We start from the raw sequence: 15,953 nt of genomic DNA, 5'->3' as shown, positions 1-15,953 counted from the left end.
TTCATTCATAGGAGCAGTAGTACAGCTTCTATGAATTGAGCTGCTGGCCAGAAATGGCGGGCATAGGTATTTTTTATGAGAGCCTGCGATACCCCCTTAGTTCTATTAACTCCCGCTGCAACAGAAGATTACGGCAGCAGGGGTGGCAGGGCATAAACAAGGAGAATTTCATCTAACAGAAGAGGCATCAGCACAAGGGACACATCCTACTTACTGCAAGGTATGTCCCTATGTGTTTCTTTTTTTGGCTGCACTTAGGCACTTAGGCTTTAAGCTGGCTGTAGATTTTCGAACAAACCTTTTATGAATACGAAAATTCTCATCCATACATTTGATTACTTGATAAATGTTGTTTGAAAGTACTTTTTTAAAAAAATGCTTGCTTTTCATGTTTGTTTTTGGGATGAATGTACTTTCCTGAAAACCACATTTATTGTTAAAAATTAATTTGTTAGTGAAAAATTTTCTATCCTGCTTCTTTTGAATTTTCTTGTCACTGTAGTTGAATACAAATGTCAGTTTGACCCCGCTCACAAATAGAAAATCAAACAAATTTTCTTAAAGCTAAAATTTTCTGTGCTACTAGTGTCTTGCCAGCTTTAACATATACAGCAGCTTTCTGTTTGCACATCTAGATCTTAGAAATAATATGTCATAGGCAGTGAAGTACAATACCAGGTCTGCACCATCAGAATAGAAAAAATAGTACCTGAATAATTCTTCAGTTATGTATAATTCTTTGTGTGTAGACAGCCTTAATATTTTATTTACAATTGTATGATTTTCAGCAGGAAAAAGCATCAATTTTACTGCCTGAAGCTGTAAATTCCTTTTTTATGGAATTGGTATACATCTATGTGTTGCAATTTAATGTGTTTCTTAAAGTAATACTATAAGGCAGGATTTCTCTACCTTTTCACCTTGCAGGTGCCCTTGGCAAAAAGACTGAGATCTTGGGGAACCCTGGAAATAATGTTCACATCTGCAGCTCACAGAATATTGTTGTGGTCAGTCAGCTGTTGATGTAACAACTCTTAATTTTATAAATAGCATTAAATAATGTAATCAGTAAAAAAAACCTGCCTATGTAAGCACTTCCAGAGACCCGGAGAACCAATCTGGCAGCATCGCCTGATTACTATAGAGCTGGTCGTGTACCGGATAGTCCCGGCCATCTCTATGATCCTGGGAGTCCAGAAGCAACGTAATGGCATAACTTCCGGTACTGGCAGATGTAAACACTGCCATTTTTTTCCCCCTGGAAAGTAGGGCTGCTGAATATAATCGCCGAATCGATGCATCGCGATGCGACCCTTCGCGATTCTGCATCGATTCGGGGTGGTTGAATAATCGATTACCTAATGACATCACTTCCGGGAGCGGGGACAGAATTGACATGGTGGCGCTGGCCGTGCTTGTGGGATACGGAGCTCCTCCTCACGGTACTCTCTCTGGCCCCGGGATACACACGGCACGCCCACTTAGCACGCTGCTGCCCGACCGCCCGCTCTGACAGCCCGGCCGCCCGAAGTCGCGGCCTTCCCAGCTCGGTACACTTCTGGTAGCGGTGCGGTTCTCGGCAGACAGTCTGAGTTGACCGCAGGGGAGCGAGGAGGCCCTGCTTTCCGCCTGTACCGTGCACTGCACTAGTCCGAGCTCCAAATTCCCGACATGAGGCTCATCACCCAGGACCTGTCCGAGCCCTACTCCATACACCTACCGCTACTTCATCCACAACTGGCTGCAGCTCTGCTTCCTGGTAAGTCGGGGCACTACAGGGCCCAGCATTCCTCCTTACCAGGGCCTGCTATAATACAACTAGGGGCACTACAATGCCCAGCATTCCTCCTTACCAGCCTGTTATACTACAACTAGGGGGACTACAGAGTCTGTAGTAGTCCCCCTAGTTGTTGTATAACAGGCCCTGGTAAGGAGGAATGCTGGGCTCTGTAGTGCCCCTAGTTGTAGTACAGTAGGTCCTGGTAAGGAGGAATGCTGGGCTCTGTAGCCCCCCTAGTTGTAGTACAGTAGGCCCTGGTAAGGAGGAATGCTGGGCTCTGTAGTCCCCTTAGTTGTAGTATAACAGGCCCTGGTAAGGAGGAATGCTGGGCTCTGTAGCTCTGTACAGAGCCAAGTATTCCTCCTTACCAGAGCCTGTTATAAAACAACTAGGGGGACTACAGAGCCCAGCATTCCTCATTACCAGAGCCTGCTATACTACAACTAGGGGGACTACAGAGCCCAGCATTCCTCCTTACCAGGGCCTACGGTACTACAACTAGCATCAGGTAACTCTTCTAACCTGATGTGGCCTGCTCTAAAGGGGGATCTATGAGGGGACCTGCTCTACTAAAGGGGGATATATGGGGGGACCTGCTCTACTAAAGGGGGATCTCTGGGGATGCTGGCCTGCTCTAAAGGGGGATCTATGGCGACCCTGCACTAAAGGGTATCTATTCCATAGATCCCCCTTTAGAGCAGGGTCCCCATAGATCCCCCTTTAGAGCTCCGTTCCCCTGGATCCCCTTTAGGACAGGCCCAGGCTCCCCATAGATCTCCTTTAGAGCAGGGTCCCCATAGATCCCCCTTTAGAGAAGGGTCCCCATAGATCCGCCTTTAGAGCAGGGTCACCTTAGATCCCCCTTTAGAAAAGGGTCCCCATAGTAATCGTGATGCATTGCGGAATCGAATAGATCATTGTACTCCCCTAGGGTGGACTATGAGGAATCAGACCAAAGATATTTGAATGGGGTGACCTTCTCTACTCTATCATGGGAGACCAGTGATTGGATTGACAGGGAAATTTCTTTGGAGGAGGTGCAAATAGCTATAGCCCAACTGCAGCCGGGGAAGGCTCCTGGTGTGGACGGGATTCTGGTTGAATTCTACTCCACCTATCAAGATCTATTGGCTCCCAGACTCGCAACCCTGTTTCCTAGATTTTCTCTCCAAGGGTCTCTGCCTGTGTCTATGTCAGAGGCGGTGATTGTGTTGGTGCCCAAGCCTGGTAAGGACCCCGAGGAATGTGCGTCTTACAGACCGATTTCCTTACTTAATGTAGACGCAAAGATTCTAGCTAAGATCCTTGCTAATCTGTTGTCACAGGTACTGGATGAGCTCATCCATGTTGACCAGACTGGGTTTATGCCAGGTAAAGGCACCAACCTCAATCTGAGACGTCTCTAGTGCCACACAAGACAACAGGGGCACCAGAGTCATTGCCTCTTTTGGATGTCGAAAAGGCATTCGACTGTGTTGAGTGGGGGTACCTCTGGGAGATGTTAGGCAGATATGGGTTTGGTCCCCAGTACCTAAGTTGGCTGCATATGCTATACTGAGATCCCACCGCTTGTATTCGCACTAATGGCAGGATTTCCACAAATTTTCCCTTTCAGCAGGGAACGCGCCAGGGATGTCTCCTTGCTCCCTCTTTGCTCTAGCTTTGAAGCCACTACCCATCTTGATATGGGCTTCCCGGCAGGTTGAGGGGCTACAGGTCAGTCCCCTGGAGGAAAAGGTGTAGCTTTATGCAGACGATACTCTTTTATATATCCATGATGCAAACGCCTCCTTGCGGGCCACCCTGGCTCTCTTTCAAAGAGTTTGGGCGCTTCCCTGGGGTCCGTATTAACTGATCCAAATCTATGGTTTTCCCCTTGGATCCCTTGTCCAAATTAACAGCTATGAACACTCAGTTGTTAGGGGTTGATCATTTTAAGTACTTGAACATCCATGTCCAGTGTGACCTCGGTAAGTTCTATGACCTTAATAATCATCCTGTGCTTGTACAATTGCGTGGCAAGTGTTTGTCATGGGGGTCCTTCCCATTAAACCTACTGGGGCGTATTAATCTTATTACTTTCTCCCCAAATTGAATTATGTTTTTCGTAATTGCCCTGTGTGGATTCCAGGCGCAATTGTGGCACTGACGTGGCATGGATGTGGCACAGATGAGCACTGATGTGGCACGGATGAGCACTGACATGGCATGGATGTGGCATGGATGAGCACTGACATGGCATGGATGAGGAACAGATGAGCACTGACATGGCATGGATATGGCACAGATGAGCACTGACGTGGCATGGATGTGGCATTGATGAGCACTGGCGTGGCACGGATGAGCCACGGATGTGGCATGGATGAGCACTGAGGTAGCACAGATGAGGCATGGATGGGCATAGTTAAGGTATATAGGAGGCAGAGGAGGAGTGCAGCTGCAGTTTCTCTCCTCTTCTTGCACACTGTACCGATCAGTTTGTTGAGAAGTGATCGCTCCGTCATTGGACGTGTCATTGGCCCTTTACCACGATCCGTGATACGGGACCCTGCGAGCACGGACACTTCCCAGAATAAGCCGACCGCGCTGTAGCCGTCATTTGGCTATGGCCCAGTCTTCAAGTGGTTAAAGAAGTTGCTGGGTTTTTCTTTAATAAGAGCATGTTATTTAGTATGTAAGAATTTGGCAATCTGCAAGGAAGAGTGGTGACTGGCCAGAGAAGGATCACTTGGACACAGTTGGCTTGAACTTGTATTCAAAGGATCTGAGCACAGACATATCTCCATTTCTAATGTATAGTGCAGGTTAAAGAAAAAAGAAGTAAAAGAACAAGAATGCCTGAAGTTGATTTGGGTACTCCCACCTCTTTTAATTAAACTTCATGAGAGACTGGTCTGGCTTCATAGTCTAAAGCAAGCAGCCTTCAATATAGTAATTTATTATTCACTGATAGACTTTGGAACTGTGCCCAGAGATCTTCTTTTTCCATTATATACACAAGCAGCAGAAACACACATAACACATATGGAGATAAGCTTGTATGGCAGGCTTTTTTTATTTGAATAGCTTTTTCCAATTTTTTGGGGTCTATAAGCTTGTACGCAGAGAACAGTCTCTATATCTGAATCATACAGTACAGGAAACAGGAGTTGATTCCTAGGCCATGGGTTATATGCTGCTAATTTCAGGTGATTGAGCATTGCAAAAGCTTTTCTGGGAGCGGCCTCCAGTGTACCCATATAACCCTCTCACTCTGTGAAGCTTTTTTTGAAGTTTTTTTGTTACTGTCCTTAGATGGTGGGCACCTTCTTCTGTTGAAGATTTTTTTCTGTTTTTTTATTATTGCCTCACTTACTTGGCCTTATAAGTAACATTTATCTGGTTTAACCACCTGGCTGGTTTAACAACCAGACTGGCTCGGCTGCGCGAATTGAGGCAGGGGGTGATCGCTCCCCGCTTAGAAAGGACGGTCAGCTGTTGTAAACACAGCTTACTGTTCTCTCTGAAATGATCACAGAGCGCCTGTGATCCTTCTATATAGGATTACAGGTCTCTATGATCATTTCACAAGTCCCTCCCCCCACAGTTAGAAAACACTCTCCTAGGCTCACAATTAACCCTTTGATCACCTTAACCCTTTCCCTGCCAGTGTCATTACAGTAACAGTGCATATTTTTAGCACTGATTACTGTATTAATGTCACTGGTAAGTGACAAAAATGTCAGTTGGGGGTTCCGATCTGTCCGCCGCAATGTCACAGTCCCACTAAAAATCGCAGATCGCCGTCATTTCTAGTAAAAAAAAATCTAAATAAATAAAAATTACATTAATAAACTTTCCCCTAGTTTGTAGACGCGATAACTTTTGCGCAAACCATTAAAAATACGCTTATTGCGATTTTTTTTTTTTTTTTTATTTATTTTTTTTTTTTCCAAAAATATGTAGCAGAATACAAATTGGCCTAAAAGGATGAAAAATTTTGATTATAAATTTTTTTTTTTTTTGGGAATGTTATCTAGCAGAATGTGAGTTTTATTTATATATATATATATATATATATATATAGTGGGTACGGAAAGTATTCAGACCCCCCTTAAATTTTTCACTCTTTGTTATATTGCAGCCATTTGCTAAAATCATTTAAGTTCATTCTTCTTCCTCATGAATGTACACACAGCTCCCCATACTGACAGAAAAACACAGAATTGTTGACATTGTTGCAGATTTATTAAAAAAGAAAAACTGAAATATCACATGGTCCTAAGTATTCAGACCCTTTGCTGTGACACTCATATATTTAACTCAGGTGCTTTCCATTTCTTCTGATCATCCTTGAGATGGTTCTACACCTTCATTTGAGTCCAGCTGTGTTTGATTATACTGATTGTACTTGATTAGGAAAGCCACACACCTGTCTATATAAGACCTTCCAGATCACAATGCATGTCAGAGCAAATGAGAATCATGAGGTCAAAGGAACTGCCTGAAGAGCTCAGAGACAGAATTGTGGCAAGGCACAGATCTGGCCAAGGTTACAAAAAGATTTCTGCTGCACTTAAGGTTCCTAATAGCACAGTGGCCTCCATAATCCTCAAATGGAAGACGTTTGGGACGACCAGAACCCTTCCTAGAGCTGGCCGTCCGGCCAAACTGAGCTATCGGGGGAGAAGAGCCTTGGTGAGAGAGGTAAAGAAGAACCCAAAGATCACTGTGGCTGAGCTCTAGAGATGCAGTCAGGAGATGGGAGAAAGTTGTAGAAAGTCAACCATCACTGCAGCCCTCCACCAGTCGGGGCTTTATGGCAGAGTGGCCAGACGGAAGCCTCTCCTCAGTGTAAGACACATGAAAGCCTGCATGGAGTTTGCTAAAAAACACCTGAAGGACTCCAAGATGGTGAGAAATAAGATTCTCTGGTCTGATGAGACCAAAATAGAACTTTTTGGCCTTAATTCTAAGCGGTATGTGTGGAGAAAACCAGGCACTGCTCATCACCTGTCCAATACAGTCCCAACAGTGAAGCATGGTGGTGGCAGCATCATGCTGTGGGGGTGTTTTTCAGCTGCAGGGACAGGTTGCAATCGAGGGAAAGATGAATGCGGCCAAGTACAGGGATATCCTGGACAAAAACCTTCTCCAGAGTGCTCTGGACCTCAGACTGGGCCGAAGGTTTACCTTCCAACAAGACAATGACCCTAAGCCCACAGCTAAAATAACGAAGGAGTGGCTTCACCACAACTCCGTGACTGTTCTTGAATGGCCCAGCCAGAGCCCTGACTTAAACCCAATTGAGCATCTCTGGAGAGACCTAAAAATGTCTGTCCACCAACGTTTACCATCCAACCTGACAGAACTGGAGAGGATCTGCAAGGAGGAATGGCAGAGGATCCCCAAATCCAGGTGTGAAAGACTTGTTGCATCTTTCCCAAAAAGACTCCTGGCTGTATTAGATCAAAAGGGGGCTTCTACTAAATACTGAGCAAAGGTCTGAATACTTAGGACCATGTGATATTTCAGTTTTTCTTTTTTAATAAATCTGCAACAATGTCAACAATTCTGTGTTTTTCTGTCAGTATGGAGTGCTATGTGTACATTCATGAGGAAGAAGAATGAACTTAAATGATTTTAGCAAATGGCTGCAATATAACAAAGAGTGAAAAATTTAAGGGGGTCTGAATACTTTCCGTACCCAATGTGTGTGTGTGTGTGTGTGTATATATATATATATATATATATATATATATATATATACATATATATATATATATATATATATATATATATATATATATATATATATATATATTTTTTTTTTTTTTTTTTTTTTTCAGAATTGTTGCTCTTTTATAGCGCAAAAAATGAAAATCGCAGAGGTGATCAAATACCATCAAAAGAAAGCTCTATTTGTGGGAAAAAAAAGACATAAATTTTATTTTGGTACAGTGTCGCACGACCGCACAATTTTTTTAAAGTAACGCAGTGGCGAATCGCAAAAATTGGCCTGGTCATTAAGGGGGCAAATCCTTCCGGTCCAGAACTGGTTAAAATTAGTGGTCTTTTTTTTTTCCACATCACTACCAGGCGTTCCTCCGTGTCTAGTGACACAATGCTCATAATTTTCCTGATTGCACACCTCTGGCTACCATTTCTGCCAACAACGCAAGCTGATTGTTTACTGCCACACCTGTTGCCCTAGAGACACAACCACAGGAACTTGATTAGCCCCTAGGTTATAGCAATTCCTTCATACAAGATTCACTGAAGTCCACATTCATTCGGTGAGTATCCTGCAGAAGAAGATCCTCACATAGCAATATTGGATAACAGGCACACTGGAGCACATGGGACAAACCGCTGATGTTCTGCTGCAAGTAAAGTACCTTTCAGGTTGATAGTAGTTCCCTTGTTCTGAAACAAGGTCTTACATTGACACAGATCTAGCCCAGAACTCAGGCTCCTTCAGAGACAGTCAACATGTGGCCTGTCTGATTAAGGAAGAATTCTTTAACACTAGGATTTTTTCCAGAGGTTATCACCACTTTTGTAATTGGCCGGTACTAACACCTGCCTTTCCGCCCTAAGATTATCCCCAGACATAACCTGTAAATATCCCCTTGAGGAATACATTGAGGCAGCTAATGAGGGAAAGGAGCTGCTACCCTACTATCCTCAGTCATTTTACCTATGCAGTTGGCCTCCACTACCATATGGATAAGCTCTGTATGCCCCCTCAGGGAGTCATAATCTCTCAGGTCTTGCACTGCATGGCAGACCACTTACTGCTAAGCCCACTAGACCTTCTTCGCATTTAAAGGGTAACTCCACTTTTGTGGGGAAAAAATCAGCAAAACAATATAGCGTATACTATTGCGACACAAATCATATTGTAATTGAATGTTATTAAAAATTACCTTTCCTTTTCAATCTGCAGCTGTTGTAATTTTCTGAGAATGCAATGCAATATGGCTACCTGGAGCTGTTCTGTACACAGAATGTGTACTGACCAGTCCACCAGAACTGCGGAAATTAACTACAAGCTTCTAACCAGATGGCATTACACACCATCCAAACTACATGCGATGTTCCCCTCACATTCTCCTTTATGTTGGAAGAATTGTGGTTCCACGGCCACTCATGCCCATATATGGTGGAGTTGTCCCTACATTCGCCCCTTCTGGAGTTCCATTCTTCGCCACATAGAACTGATTGCTGGGATTACCATCCCCTTTGATCCTTCGATGGTTCTGTTTCATTGCACACTTGAACCAGTCGGCTAATTTAAACTATCTATTATCCCACACCTTCTAAATGCCTCTAAATTCCTCATTCCTTCTCTATTAGGTCAAGCAGAGATTTCCCTCTCTGCTGCATTGGACACTTAAGGTTGACTCCTTGTTCCTCCTCGAGGAACTGACCTATATTTTCAGAGGCAAAACACATCTACATTCCAAAATATGGGCCCACTGGTTCGACTTCAAGAACTCGTCACTATATAAGCAGATCTTCCTGTTACCTCGAGCTTGGTGGATGTACTTATTTGACTTTTTTTTTTAGTATAATTGCCAGTTTTCGACACCTACCTTTTTCCTCTCTCTCCCTTTTTCTTCTCTTCTTCTCCTTTTACTCCCACCCTTTCCTATTTTTTTTTTTTTTTTCCTCACAACCCACTTCTATTTAACCTTACTCTCCTGTATGGATGCTATCTATATTAATAAAACCCATGTGTCCCTGCGTCCGCTTTCCGTGTGTCCGTGATATTGCACTACTGCGCATGTGCTGAACGAACAGCCGTTGGGACGCAGAGAATACTGCCGCGGGCAAATTGCTGTCACGGACGAACCAAAGGTGCTGGAGACCCCAAAATTGTACCGCAGATGGCCAAGACACTCCCCTACAGCTGAGAAAAATTTCGGGGTTCGGGGATGAAAGGGCGCGGAACAGTGACCCCGAGAACCGGGCCTCGCCCCGCCATAGACTCCAATGTTAAACCTGGTCACCTCGAGGTTAGGTCATGGCCCGGTTCTCGGGGTCACTGCTCCACGCCCTTTCATCCCCAAACCCCGAAATTTTTCTCAGCTGTAGGGGAGTGTCTTGGCCATCTGCGGTACAATTTTGGGGTCTCCAGCACTTTTGGTTCTCCCGTGACAGCAATTTTCCCAGGAGGGAGGTGGTGGTGTATTTGGGTGTCTTTTCCTATTAAATTATCCACTGTTCTGTGTGTGTCAGGAGCTCCCCTCCTCTCTGATTTCCTGCCCTCACATCTCCCCTCCCCCACACCAATCTCCAACCCGACATTTATCGTTCAATCCCCCCCATACACTACAATCCCCTCCCCTCCATACATTACAATCCCCCCATACACTACAATCCCCTCCCCCCATACAATACAATCCCCTCCCTCCCCCATACACTACAATCCCCTCCCTCCCCCATACACTACAATCCCCTCCCCCCATACACTAAAATCCCCTCCCTCCCCCATACACTACAATCCCCTCCCTCCCCCATACACTACAATCCCCTCCCTCCCTCATACACTACAATCCCCTCCATCCCCCATACACTACAATCCCCTCCCTCCCCCATACACTAAAATCCCCTCCCTCCCCCATACACTACAATCCCCTCCCCCATACACTACAATCCCCTCCCTCCCTCATACACTACAATCCCCTCCCCCCATACACTACAATCCCCTCTACCCCCCCACACTACAATCCCCTCCCTCCCCCATACACTACAATCCCCTCCCTCCCTCATACACTACAATCCCCTCCCTCCCCACACACTACAATCCTCTCCCTCCCTCCCCCATACACTACAATCCCCACCCTTCCCCAACACACTACAATCCCCTCCCTCCCCCCCACTACAATACCCTCCCTCCCCCTCACGCTTCAATCCCCTCTCTCCCCCATACACTGCAGAACCCCTCCCCCATACACTATAATCCCCCCCCATACACTATAATCTCCCCCCCCATACACTACAATCCCCTCCCTCCCCCCCCCCATACACTACAATCCTCTCCCTCCCCCCCACACTACAATCCCCTCCCTCCCCGATACACTACAATCCCCTCCCTTCCCCAAAACACTACAATCCCCTCCCCATACACTACAATCCCCTCCCTTCCCCAACACACTACAATCCCCTCCCCCCAACACACTACAATCCCCTCCCTCCCTTCCACACTACAATCCCCTCCCTCCCCCCCCCACACTACAATCCCCTCCCTCCCCCCAACACTACAATCCCCTCCCTCCCCCCCACACTACAATACCCTCCCTTCCCCATACACTACAATCCCCTCCCTTCCCCATACACTACAATCCCCTCCCTCCCCATACACTACAATCCCCTCCCTTCCCCAACACACTACAATCCCCTCCTCCCAACACACTACAATCCCCTCCCTCCCCCCACCCATTCTTCAATCCCCTCCCTCCCCCATACACTGTAGAACCCCTCCCCCATACACTATAATCTCCCCCCCCATACACTACAATCCCCTCTGTCCCCCCATACACTACAATCCCCTCCCTCCCCCATACACTACAATCCCCCCCATACACTACAGTCCCCTCTCTCCCCCCCACACACTACAATCCCCTCCCCCACACACTACAATCCCCTCCCCCCATACACTACAATCCCCTCCCCCCCATACACTACAATCCCCTCCCCCCTCATACACTACAATTCCCTCTCTCCCCCCTCATACACTACAATCCCCTCCCTCCCCCCCACACTACAATCCCCTCCCTCCCCCCAACACTACAATCCCCTCCCTTCCCCATACACTACAATCCCCTCCCCATACACTACAATCCCCTCCCTTCCCAAACACACTACAATCCCCTCCCCCCAACACACTATAATCCCCTCCCTCCCCCCACTGCAATCCCCTCCCTCTCCCCACCCACGCTTCAATCCCCTCCCTCCCCCATACACTGTAGAACCCATGTCCCCATGCACTGTAGAACCCCTCCCCCATACACTATAATCTCCACCCCCCCATACACTACAATCCCCTCTGTCCCCCCATACACTACAATCCCCTCCCTCCCCCATACACTACAATTCTCCCCCCATGCACTACAATCCCCTCCCTCCCCCCACACTACAATCCCCTCCCTCCCCCATACACTACAATCCCCTCCCCATACACTACAATCCCCTCTTCCCTAACACACTACAATCCCCTCCCCCCCAACACACTACAATCCCCCCCCCCATATATGTATATATAGCTCCTTCTGTTCTAAGTATACTAAATAATCTATACATATAAAGTACAAGTGTCTCTGCGTCCAGTCCCTGTGTGCGTGGGATTGCGCTACTGCGCATGTGCCCCACGGACAGCCGTTGGGACTTGGAGCGCAGAGACTTCGGGCAGTCGGGCAAAACTGTTGGAAGTGGTTGGTGTGCGCAGGCGCACGGCGGGTGTGCGCTCGCGTGGACTTACTGCTAAGTCTGTTTTTACAAATGTTTGACCACATATGTTCTAGCGCCTGTTAATTTAACGGGCTAACGGGCTTAATGTCTAGTGTATAACATAATCTTTACCCTTATTACCTACCTGGAACCTAGATTTTGTATGCACTATTCCATTCATAATTTTCCTACTCAGATCCAACTGTTATATGTACTGTATTTTGTACTTGTGTTTTGTACCTATTGTCTTCAATAAATAATTATTAAACAAAAAAGAAATGACCCGAAACTCCAATGACCCGAAACCCCAATCTCATCTCCACTAATGGTTCAAGGTTGGGACTGTGGTTTTATTTTCTGACCTGATTAGACCCTTTGTGCCAAGATGAGCTTTCTGAAGCCTTGAAACTCCATAAAGATTTTCTTCAATTCTCTTTACTTAAAGACCAGCTATGAAGAATTCCTAATTTATTTTTTGAATAGACATCATCCTCTGTGTGCCCCAGGCCACCAAAGTGGCTTATGCTTTGATAAATACATACCTGGTAACAACCGGTATTGTCCATGTTTGGAGGTTTGTGATCTGAGTCCACCATGTTGGATAAGTCTTTACGTCCTCCAAGATCACAGTGACTTGGTGTTGGTGCTTACGTTCCAAAGCAAATATGCTGTTCACTGCAGACAACCAGCTGCCAATTACATTTGACAGGATGAAGAACATTCATTTAGTTTTGCACCTTTATCCAAAGATAGCAGAAAGAGACCATGTGAAGTTCATACATTTTGTATAGTATCCTGCATTGGAAGGTTGAATCTGTCACTAGTAAGGACAGAAATAAAATGGTATAAGGTACGAAGAGGTGATGGTTACGGTAATTAATGGCCATCACTTCTGGTCCTCCTGCAGTATGATTACAAATGTATTCTCCGGTAAGTAGAAGCATGATAATAGGGCAAGATTTACCATTAGGAACGTAAGGTCTAAGCCTATAGGTGGCAGAGGTAAGGAGGTGGCATTTTGCTGCCACTGAATATTTTTCCATTATCAGTAGAACTACAGGCATCTCAAATAAACTTACATACAATATTCTAAACTAGGTTGGGAGCAAAAAACAAAAAAAATGTTTAATGTTAACAAGGTGACCCTAGTGGAGAGGTGTTGCTTTGGGCCCCTAAAGGTAGCATGCCTACAAGCTCCAATGACTGAAAATCTGGACCTGGCTTTAACATCGACTTTGAGTTTGTATGACATTTTTTAACCACTCCTCTTAACAAACTCAAATCTAATCTGATGCAGCACGCTGTGCATTTTCTTTGTTTTCCAAAAAATCTCTGGGTCAGGAGAACTAAAATATAACCAGCAATATAATAATAAAAAACACACCTACATAAAGAGTTGGTTATTGTGAAGGAATTATCATAGGGACCTGACTCACACCCCGGTAACCTCAACATTTCTACTCTTTATTAAAGTATAACTTAGGGCAAAACTTTATATTTTCATTTTGGATAGAGTAAGGAAGGGTTTTAACTCTGACAGATTTTTTTTTTTTTGTACACCATCTGTGTCCTATTGGGGAGATTTTTCTTTCATCCCTGTCCTATATCCACAACAGGAAGTGTAAGGAAATCCCACCAAAGTGAGGAAAATCCCTGGTAATTCTCAAGGTCACTAGATTTACCTCTACTCCTGTTCTGTGACTATTCAGAATTTGGGATGTTCTTTCACTTGACTTCACTCTTGGTGATAATAGTAAACATGACAAATAGTGAGGTGGATTCTCTCTAATGGGGACACAGACAGAAAAAAAAAAACTAGCAGGTGTTCAAAAACCTAAACCAAAGTAGGTGTTCTAACTAAAGCAAATAAAATGACTTCAGTTATACTTTAAAGTTATGTGAAGGATCACAATTGGGACATTTAGGAGGAAGGGATTTACTAAAACTGGAACATGCAAAATCTGGTGCAGCTCTGCATAGAAACCAGTTTCCAGGTTTTATTGCCAATGCCTAATTGAACAAGCTGAGGTTAGAAGCTGATTGGCTACCATGCACAGCTGCACCAGATATTGAGGGCTCCCGTTTTAGTAAATATCACCCTACTTAGTTTACCAAAGCACTGTGTACTATAAATAATTGCTATGTGTTTTATATTTTAGAAAATACTGTTTCCTCTTTACCCATTCGCCCCCAGCCAGGACAGCAGTGATGGGCTGTCACAAGGTTCACATGATCGGGAGCCAGTCCTTGCAGCTCCCAAACATTAACAGAGAAGAACAGCCAAAGCTTGTTTGCCTAATCTTCTCCTGTGGATCACAGGAGTGCAGTTTGTTCTGCTTTCCTGTGACCTGTTTTCAGCAGACAGCGGGCTGAAGTCCGCTCTCTGCTGATGTCACAGAGCCGGTCCAGACTTGGGAAAGATTGCGACCATATGGTTGGGATCCATCCACATGCCTGGTCCGGCACCCGGCTTGGTATCTCAGCAAGCCTCTGAGAGCCTGAGCCAGCTGCGATCGCCAGCGGCATATCATCCATGGTTGCAGGGTGTTCAATGAACATGGGCCCTGAGGGGTGTGATGACCCAATGTGACCCACACTGCACCCATGGATGATTGTTCCTGGTTTACATTGGGGGATGATAGGTGCGGCCCTAGATTAACCCTTCGCAGCCAGTGTAATTATTAGTACAGTGACAGTGTATAACATTATCACTGATTACTGTATTAGTGTCACAGGTGATGTCGGTGGCAGTTTCCACTCAATGGCAGTTAGTGTCAGATTTCCCGCTGTACTATCACAGTCCCACTATAGTTTGCTGATCACTGCCATTAGTAGTGTAAAAAAAAAAAATTAAGTATATGTACTAGGGGATCGACTGATTATCGGCAAAGCCGATATATCGGGGGCCAATATGCACTTTCCCAGATATATCGGAATCGGCCCCTGATGTTACTGATATTGCCGATATTTCGGGAAAGTGCTTGTACCAGAGTGATGCCTGCAGCTAGAGTCATCACCCCGGTACTGGCGTCCATAGCCGATGGTCGGCTGTCTTGTAATGACAACCGATGCGGCTGAGAAGCTGCTCAGCTGTCATTACCACCTTCCGCGGCTTGCCCGGGTCTCCCGTTCCACCGGGAGACCCGGGCAACTAGCCTGTACGGCTGCCGAAGAGAAAACCCAAAGCCACATTCGGCTCTGATCGTGTCTCCATGTAAAAACCGGAAGTGATGTCATGACATCACTTCAGGGTACTCGGCGCCAAATTTAAAAAAATGACCGCATTTAAAACAGCCAAACTTGTCGTTTTGAATGCTTTTAAGTGCAGAGGAGGGGTTTGGGGTCTTTTAGACCCCCAGATCCCTCCTAAAGAGTACCTGTCAAAAATAAAATAATGTGTCCTGCAGCTGCCACAGCTGATAGATAATTATGAAACCACTCCCATTTGACCCACTCAGCACAGCGGATCAAGCAGTGATTTCTTCAGAATAACAAAAGTTAGGAATCTGCAACAAAGTTTGTTAAAATCCCTGAAATGTCCAGAGATCACCCAGAGGGGAATGTTTTTTCCTCAACAAAAGTGGAACTACGCTTTAAGGTTTGCTCCCACCCCTTGACAAAATTACCCCTACCAAAGTCTCCTGGAAGCCAGTGCTTCTGGGGTGGATTTAAGACGGTCATCTATGTCTACTTGCCATGTATTTCCTTGCCAATTGAATTCTCTTCCTTTCCTTTGTCT

General features: G+C 45.5%; 1 protein-coding gene across 1 annotated transcript in view; it reads left to right on the top strand.

Annotated features, from left to right (window-relative positions):
- The window catches only part of TPCN1 (two pore segment channel 1), a 373,488-nt gene that overhangs the window by 183,998 nt on the left and 173,537 nt on the right, over nucleotides 1-15,953 (top strand). The gene's annotated exons all lie outside the window — the stretch shown is intronic.

Source organism: Pelophylax lessonae, assembly GCF_965119305.1.
Source record: "Pelophylax lessonae genome assembly, chromosome: 1".
NCBI classification, from domain to species: Eukaryota; Metazoa; Chordata; class Amphibia; order Anura; family Ranidae; genus Pelophylax; species Pelophylax lessonae.
This window is presented reverse-complemented; position numbering and strand designations above follow the sequence as displayed.